The following is an 8,705-nucleotide window of genomic DNA, read 5'->3' as shown; positions in this document are numbered from 1 at the left end:
ACACTAGAGGCAGAATACACCTTTCTCACACTATTAGTCTGAGTCATTCAATACATTTGCTTCATTTTGGGCCTTAAATGCACCTTAGAGGCTAATTAGCATTAGCTGCTACTGTGTAGGATGTGTAGTCCTGCCTGCCCAGCTGAGAAACTGGTCAGTGTGTCTGAGTACTGATAATAATACAGACTGGAGAAACAGGGACTGCTTGATAAACTTGAGATGTGGCAAGGTGCACAAGTGATACTACACAGTGTCAGGTCTGTCTGAAGTATGCTGACATCTACTGGCATTCAAAGTACATCAATGTGGTGAAACCATTGTTATGGTGTCTGTGTATTTACTCAAGGACTATATTTAAATACAATTTTGAAGAACTACTATTTTATACTTCTACTGCACTACTGTGGAGGCAAATATTGCACTTTTTACTCACTATGTTAATTAGATGACTTAAGTTTACTAATTAAATTGATGATCGCTGCATCAGAGCCAAATGAGTGCATTTTTAAAGTTTTCCACTAGTTTTTCTAATCAGACAAGAACAATCTTAATTGATTATCATGTTTAAACAAACTAAATAATCAGACTCTCTTTGTTTTCATGACAATAAACGTAAAAGAGGCAGTACTCTGTATGTCACAAGTAAAAGTACAAATGTGTTCGCATCAGAATGTACTTAAAGGGGCACTTTGTAGTTTTTGGAAAATACATTCAAACTCAGAAATATTTATATTTCCCAGAACTGAATAAACGAGCTGTTCCTAGAGGAAAATAAGGTCCCAGAACACTGTCTGAAGCTAGAAAGGTGGCAGGGTCCGCCATTCTCTCTCTTCTTTATCAAAGATTATTCCCCCAAACTACATAGTGTACCTTAAAGTACCAAAAGTATAAGTAGTCATTATGCAGATTGATCAATCTCAAAATAATGTATATCATAAGTTTGGATAATAAATAGTGATAAATGTGTACATCACTTTAATGTTGCAGCTGGAAAAGCTGGGGCAGATTTCAACTACTTTATTGGTACAATATTTCCTTCTGAATTGTAGTGAAGTAGACGTTTATAGTAGCATAAAATGAAAATACTCAAGTCAACCACAAGTACATCAAAATTGTACTTAAGTTTAGTACTTGAGTAAATGTACCTCATTATATTCCAAGACTGCATATAACACTCAACATATAGCACTCACAAAGTTGTTAAGTATATTATATGGATAATTTGTCATTGTTCATTGTCTGCACACCCACACAGGTGTAGACATGTTGACTTGTCATATTAGAGAAAGGCACAGCTGTTGCTAATAATAACATTAACAATGTCTCCTCTCTATTCGATAAGCCATGATAGTGAGGCAGCATAAACATTACTTGAACTGTGAAACTGAAGCAGCTAAAAGGAATTCAGCCATCATTAATGTGATTAGTTACACCTGTGCTTTTCTAACTGTAACATGTCGAAACATCTTGTGTAAGAAAAGGCCTGTAAATATGGTGTAAATAGTCCCATCCTACCAGGTGCCAACATGAGAGTGAGGGAGCTGCCAAGCAAGCAAATTATAATCAGACAGTATAAGTGGAAACACCTGTGTTGGCTGACTTATATAGTGTTACTCCTCAGTACTAAGATTGACAAATATGAACTATTATCATGTTTGTAAACAACAGCTGACACCTCAACCCCTGTGTATGTGTGAACTTGTAGCTCTCCTGTGAAAATCATGTATTTCCTAGAAAAACAGGCCTGTTTTCAGCTCTTTGTCAATGTATTTTTCTGTGAGTACAATGTGGTTTTTTTTAAGCATTATCCAGCTTAGTGAGTGGGATACTTTATTTTTTTTCAACCCAAAAAAGGGGCATATAATCTTTCTGTTTGTATGGTAAGTAGTAATAGCTAGAGGTTTTGAACAGGCAACCCAAAAATGACAAATCAACAAATCATTCATGTTGACTTCATTGCTGTTGTCCCATATGACCAGCAGAGGGAGCCCTTTGCTTACACTGGTACTGTTTGACTCATCAAAACTGTACTCAGTCCCTTTGTGGCGGTTCAATACCTTTCTCATTAGGTTTCATTGGTACATCAATACAATGTTTAAATCAACATTATCAGCTAAATGCAGACCTATGAAAATTAATGAAGTGTTGTTTAATGCCTGGAATATTTACACATGAATAACAGCAGCTATGATGAATCCATTAAATGTCATTACCACGAATTTAACAATTCACCAAACACCAAAATCTGGTGCTTGCCAAAAATGTCAGTGAACAACACAGTGCATGGAAATATAAAAGGCGTTTTGCCTCATGTAGCCTTTAACAAAGAGGCATTTCAATTAGACAAAATGAGACGTGAGTCAAAAATAAAACAGACCACTGTTATCTTAACTAACCCAGTGATATTTGAGCGAGGATTTACTGTTCCTGGCTGAATGTATGCTAATCTCCGCTCATATCACTGCTATTTGCCAGACTGTGCAGGCTCGCCCCCCCTCTGGACCCCCAGTAAAATGGCTACTCATTGGTGCACAGCAAACTGCAACCATGGCAACCAGCTGTTTGGCATGGAAGGAGGAGATATTGGCCTGTAGGTATGTACCCCAAGACCCACACACCAACATACAGAGCTTGTGCTTGTCTGTGGTGCCTGAGATGGAAAGGATGGGCAAATGCTGATTACAAAGAGGGAACTTTACATATTTAACAGTCTTGTATACGGTTTAACCTAAGCCCCTCATCCCCCTACTTATTTTTCAGACGAAAGCCCTCCAGAGAAAACCACCCCCTGCTCTTCTTTCCTCTTGAGTGTCTGTCTTTGTGTGTGTGCGCTTGAGGTCTGTTTTTTCATTTTGCCATGCGAAGGATGGTTTTGAGTTACAGGCTTCGGTCAGTAGGTGGTGGTTAAAGCCTGGGGTGATGTTCAGGGTTATGTGTGTTTGACTGTGTTCACATGTTTATGATGAAAGCTCCCCGAACTGTCTGTAATTGGTTCTCGAGGGAGAGGGAGCTTGAGATTCTTCCTACACAGGAGTAGATCCAGACCATCAAAAGAATATACACACTGAGTCTCTGCGTGGCATACAGTATTTACCTGCAGAACTGAAGCGAGGGCAGACACAGAAAGACTTTGCACTTGACCTAAATGTGCGCAAGATTTGAAGGGAATGGATGTCAGACATTTCCACTTTCGGATGCTTATCCTCGTTGATTAATGCTCAACTGGGGCCGGGCGTGGGCTGCTGAGGAATAAGCAGATCGAGGAACTGATTGATTTTGAGGACGAGCAACCTCTTGGCTGATTTATTTGGATTAATTTGTGTTTGTGTGTGTGCTTGCACATGACACGGAGCATGGGCTGGCAACCACCAGGGTGAAGGTCAGATAAGTTTCTAGATCAGGGAGGCTGGTTTCACGAGAGAGATCAACGATCCGGAAACAAGCTGCTGCTTTTTATATCCAGAGGAATGTGGCACTAAAGCCCCTTAAAACTTGGATTCAAAGCTTTACACTAAGTCTTTCTATTTATAACAGAATGTTTTTGTTGTGTTTGGTAAAAACAAAATAAAAACATCTATAGGAAACGTTTTAATGGTTTTATTTAAGAAACGTTGGTCTGGCAACATGGTTATATAACCTCACAACTGTCATCCAATTTAGAAATCCTTAATCCTGATTGGTGCATCTCTTCTTGTTTTGTTTTTTTCAATTGAATCCCACCTCCTTCAAAGCGGTGAGATGAGGACAGACAAATACACAAATCCCCAAATCCCTGATGTGAGATGACCAAAACTGTTCAAGCTTTGGCAGGAAATGTTTTGTTCATGTTGGACCACATCACTCATAGTAAGAGACTGCTTGAGAAAAATACATTAAGGGTGCAGTGTGTCGAATTCGGGAGGATCTACTGTCAGAAATTAAATATAATGCTCATAACTCTTATTTAATTAGTGTATACTCACCATATACTCATTCACCAGAATCCTTGTATTTTTGTTACCTTAGACTGAGCATTTTATATCAACACAGGGAGTCTGCAATGTTTTCACCATCATGTGTCTACCGTAGCCCAGAATGGACAAACCAAACATTGGCTCTAGAGAGGGTCTATACTCTTTGAAAGGGAAGGAGAGGAGAGGTGTATTCAGTTGGTTGCAATTTGTAACCTGAAGGCTAGATGCCGCTAAGTCATACACACTCGTCCTTTAAAGCCTCAGATAAGGGTGAAATTTAACTCCTGAATCAGAGGAGAGTATATGAAATAAACAAAATAATTATTGTTATTACCACCTTTTAAAAATAATGAAAAAAATAGCTATGTCAAAGTTAAAATGCTACATCTTTGAATTTTGAGTATTTGTCATGTAAAATCAAACTTTCCTTTAGCGTTTACATTCTGTAGCAGGTCATTAAGGCATGCTCTGTAATACACCTGGCGTTGCAATATTTCTCACAGCAACCGAAGGCAGCACAGCAGCTAATTATGCGGTGCTGAGCAAGTGTAGAACATCCAGGAGATAATGAGGTAAACAATGCATAGGCTGTAAAAATTCATTTTCGAACCAGCTTGCAGACACATGCCTCCGTGCTGACGATAGTAACACATTGCCACCTACAAAACGCTCATCTCATCGAGTAAGCAGATGTCAGCGTGGTGGTGATATCACTTCAGCGATGGATTTTCACAGCTTAGCGTCCATAATCTTTTTCTTGCATATAGTGCCTGAGGAAACAAGATTGTGCTTGATTTTTTTTTTTTTTAATTATTAAATTCAGTTTTGCAGATGTTCTCATGATGGTGAAATCACACGTACATTCGTAATTAATGAAGCACATTAATACACAGGTTTATCTGCTGTCATCAAGCAACCCACGTAGTGTAACGATGCTGCATTTTTAAAGAGGAGATGCGAGCAGATGATTAACTGTTAATCGTTACTGCCATGATTGCACCACACAGCACAATACAGACTGTAACCAGGACTTGATTTTCACTTCTGTTCCTTCATCTTATCACTTTTCCTTTCAGACAGACTCTTTGTGTCTCTTTTTTCTCTACTTCTGTCTGGGTAGCCCCGTCTCTTTATCCTCATGTTACCTTAGCAGCAGCAGACAGACGGGACCGTCTCTGCATAGCAACAATTCACTCCAGACTAGTTTAGCCTCGATGTTCACTTTCACGGCCTGTTTGTACAACAAAAGATGTCAGTGAAACAGAGTATTAATGCTGCTTTAACCCACCCTGGGGTACAATTCTGTGTGTAATTGGTCGTTGTTGTTATTATGAAGACATATAGTCAGTCTTTTTTCTTCTTCTTTTGATGAGATCTTTATGTCTGGATCTAAAATCTCAAACTTTGCTCGCAGTTCTAACCTTCTTCTCCCCTGTTACACTTTTCTGTTGTTGTTTGTATTCTTATAAGGGCGCTAAGCATGCCTGTGTTGTTTTGGTAGCATAGTGATAATAGCCCCTTTAATTATCTCTGTCTCTACATAATTCACTAGAAACAGATGGCATAATGGAGAATGATCTGAACTCACCCCCTGCAGACAGACAGATCCCCCACCAGGACTCCTCCTCCCCCCCATGTTGTCTGAATAGACTTGCCCTGCCTCTGAGCACACACACACACACACACTCATCTCTACACTCCATGCTGTATCTAGGTATGAGATCATTTACAGCTGACCAATCTCATCCCTCCGATTATGCGCAGAAAGGACCAATGGCAGCATAGAAAACAAACCTCAAAAACAAGCAGTTCATACGCAAACAGGCCAGCGGACATATGGCTATGTGACCCAAGTAAATAGTGCTATTAATTCTAAATCCCTGCAATTAATCCCTCCGGTGGTCACAGTGGTTTTGTCTGCACAGTGTTTAGAGCAGCAGTGTTTACTGTCTGACATCGAGGCATTTATGGTGCTGGGTAGGGCTCAGGGCAATACTGAACTGTAAGGCATCAGATGCACAACATCTAGGCTCCGTATGCACCCCTGCTGAGTATTGTCTACTAGCCGTCTGTTCTAATGATTTGACAGAATGTACATTAAGGAGTTGTAATGGTCTCTATTATAACGTTTGACTTCTTAAACTTAAACTTTCTTTCACTACAGAGCAGGATGTGAGACTCCTTAATTTATGGAGTATGAATCTGACCTAATGACAGAGCATTAAGAATAACTTTAACGACTATACAGAAATAACAAATCTCTTGTTTGCTTATGTAGATCATATAGAGGCATCAGCATTAAATTGACATGTAGTCATAAGCAGTTCCTTGTACGTTTAAGAAAAAGGATCTGAGTACTTCTTCTTCCATTGCACACTACACAATTATCACCCCCGTCCCTCCAGTCCTGTCAGTTTGTGCAAACAGAGGTAAATATTAGTATAACGGCTTTGAACTTGAACTTTCTTTAAACTGCTGCAGACTGCCGCTCTAAACCAATTCCCACATATTCAGCCAAATCTATTCGCCTGCAGCTGTAGTTGAGGCAGCAGTGGTAGAAATGGTCAACGCTGGCAACAAAGTCTTGTGCGATGTTGTACACGCCTACATCATTTTTATGCTCGCGGAGCAAGAGTTGTAACATTCATGTCTGGAGTGCTGGAAAATTGAATGGGCTCAGTGTAGTGAAATTAAACGGATTTCCCACGAGATGCACGGCGGGCTTTGCCGCACACACATGCACGCTGCGCAAGGGGAACACATGCATGTGTGTTATATAGTATTTATAGAGTCGAGGCAGGAAGGTTGTTCTCAGGGATTTGCTCGTACTTAAAGTTGAAGTAGAATAAAATATTCAGCAGTGTCCAAAACGCATAATCTCGCTGGAACTTACTCAATCTGAAGTAACTTCTTCTGGCCCAATTTACAATTCACTTTGTTTGTTTGCACTAATGTTCCTGTCACAGTAGGTTAAGAAGAGGAAGGGAAAGAGAGTCCTGCTTGCCATGTCCTCCTTACCCACAATGCAGCAGGTCCAGTGCGCAGGGTAAATACAGCTCTTTGACATGGAGGTGACAGAAGAAAACATCACCTCCTCTTCTCTCTCTCTCTCTCTCTCTCTCTCCCTCTCTGTCTTGGTAATCAGTGATGCTGTACAGCTGAATTGCCTGTCATGTGAATGAATGAGCAGGCTACCACAGCGTGACATGTCTGCCCAGCATTTATCTGATGCTGCAGTTGGGTTCCACAGCAGTGGAGACGAGATGGGATCTCTCTCGCAGGGAGGGGGGAAAACGCCGCTGGTGTCACCCTATCTGTCATCTCCCTCCTTACCACCCTGGTCATATACAGTCTCTGTCTGTCTTTTTCCATTCTCAATCTGCGCCCCCTCCTCTCGCTTTTTCGTCTCCCTGAAGTGTTGGCATGATGGATCGCTGCATCCACAAGAGAGAGGGGGGGAAACATAGTGAAGTAGAAGACGAGAGCGAAGGGGGGTGGAGAGGAACATATAGGATCGAGGGAGAGAGAGAGAGAATGGAAAAATAAAGAGGGGGATGGGAGGACATTAAATTTACACAAGGGTCTGCTGGGCTTCTTCACATTAGGAGTTATGATGCGTTCCTTGAAAATAGACAGTGGCTTCAAAATGATAGCGGCTCATAAAAATGACACTCCCGTGCTCTTGCCGGTCTCATCTCATTTCATCCATCCACATCCTTTCTTCTGCCAAACAACCGTCTCCGTTCACATCAGTTTTAATATTCCCAAACACCATGACCGACAGTGACTCGAGGACAGCGCTGGTGTGAGATCTGCTGGTGTGCAGCCAGCTGACTGAACCGACCACGTTGGCCGGCTGGCTGGCTGGCTGGCGGGGGGGAAGCTCCCGTCTTTAACCATTCTCCTCACATTCACCTTGCAGTCCCAATTATTCAAGGCAGCGTGCGTGTGCGAGCGAGCGCTCCCTGCCAGCCAGCCAGCCCCAGCTGTGAAAAGTGGGTCATGGAATTTAAAGGCACACGACGCAGCCTCGTTGCACCGCACAGTCGCTCTGGCACCGCTCCGGCTTTTCTGTTCCTCCCAACATGCAGCAGCAACAGCAGCACTGTGCGGATGTGTGCATGTAATTCTGGTTCCTGCAGTGAAATCCAAAAGGCTGTTTGGGAATGTATGTCAGTGAATCAGAAGACATTCATTATCACGTTCTGTTGGCGTGTCCCTCTCTCTCTGTCTGTCTCCTCTGTACTGGCCTATATTCTTCCATGACTTCCCTTTAGAAATAAAAAAACATATGAGTGAGGTTGACTTGTACCCTCGCAGATCAACGATCATGAAACTGTACGTTTCTTTGTGGTCATTCACTCACAGTGGCCTTCTAAATTGTCTTAAATCTCAGAGATCGGTGCACACTTTCTACCTAGCAACAACGTACAGTAGGACAGTAGGCCAAGCCATATGGGGCTAGACGTGCTGCAGAGAAAGGCTACTCATGCGCACATTGAGCAATAATGTCATACCCCGATGAGCAGTTTACAAAATCAGACAGCACACATGACTGTCCTACTAAACTCCCGCCACATTGTGTGGATGGGACACACTGGCAACCACGATGGTTTAATATGGCCCTCGTGCAAAAACACAAACCGAGGACCAGTTGGGACGCTGTGTAAAACCAGAAAGGGACAACTTGCTCATCCTTTTTCAAACACGCTCAATTGAAAACAGTACACTGACACGTTATTAAATCTTTTA

General features: G+C 41.7%; 1 protein-coding gene across 2 annotated transcripts in view; it reads left to right on the top strand.

The window, feature by feature from the left end:
- The window catches only part of iyd (iodotyrosine deiodinase), a 37,752-nt gene that overhangs the window by 157 nt on the left and 28,890 nt on the right, over positions 1–8,705 (top strand). Inside the window, exons 1-2 of one of the 2 annotated variants that reach the window (XM_084378144.1) lie at positions 218–295; positions 2,476–2,594. The gene's annotated coding sequence lies outside the window, so the exon portion shown is untranslated. Of the gene's footprint in view, positions 1–217; positions 296–2,475; positions 2,595–8,705 lie in introns of those variants that run through there. The other variant, XM_084378145.1, reaches the window with a different exon arrangement.

Source organism: Pagrus pagrus, assembly GCF_965226575.1.
Source record: "Pagrus pagrus genome assembly, chromosome: 16".
Taxonomy (NCBI): domain Eukaryota; kingdom Metazoa; phylum Chordata; class Actinopteri; order Spariformes; family Sparidae; genus Pagrus; species Pagrus pagrus.
The sequence above is the reverse complement of the archived record's forward strand: the minus strand, read 5'-3'. Positions and strand labels throughout refer to the sequence as shown.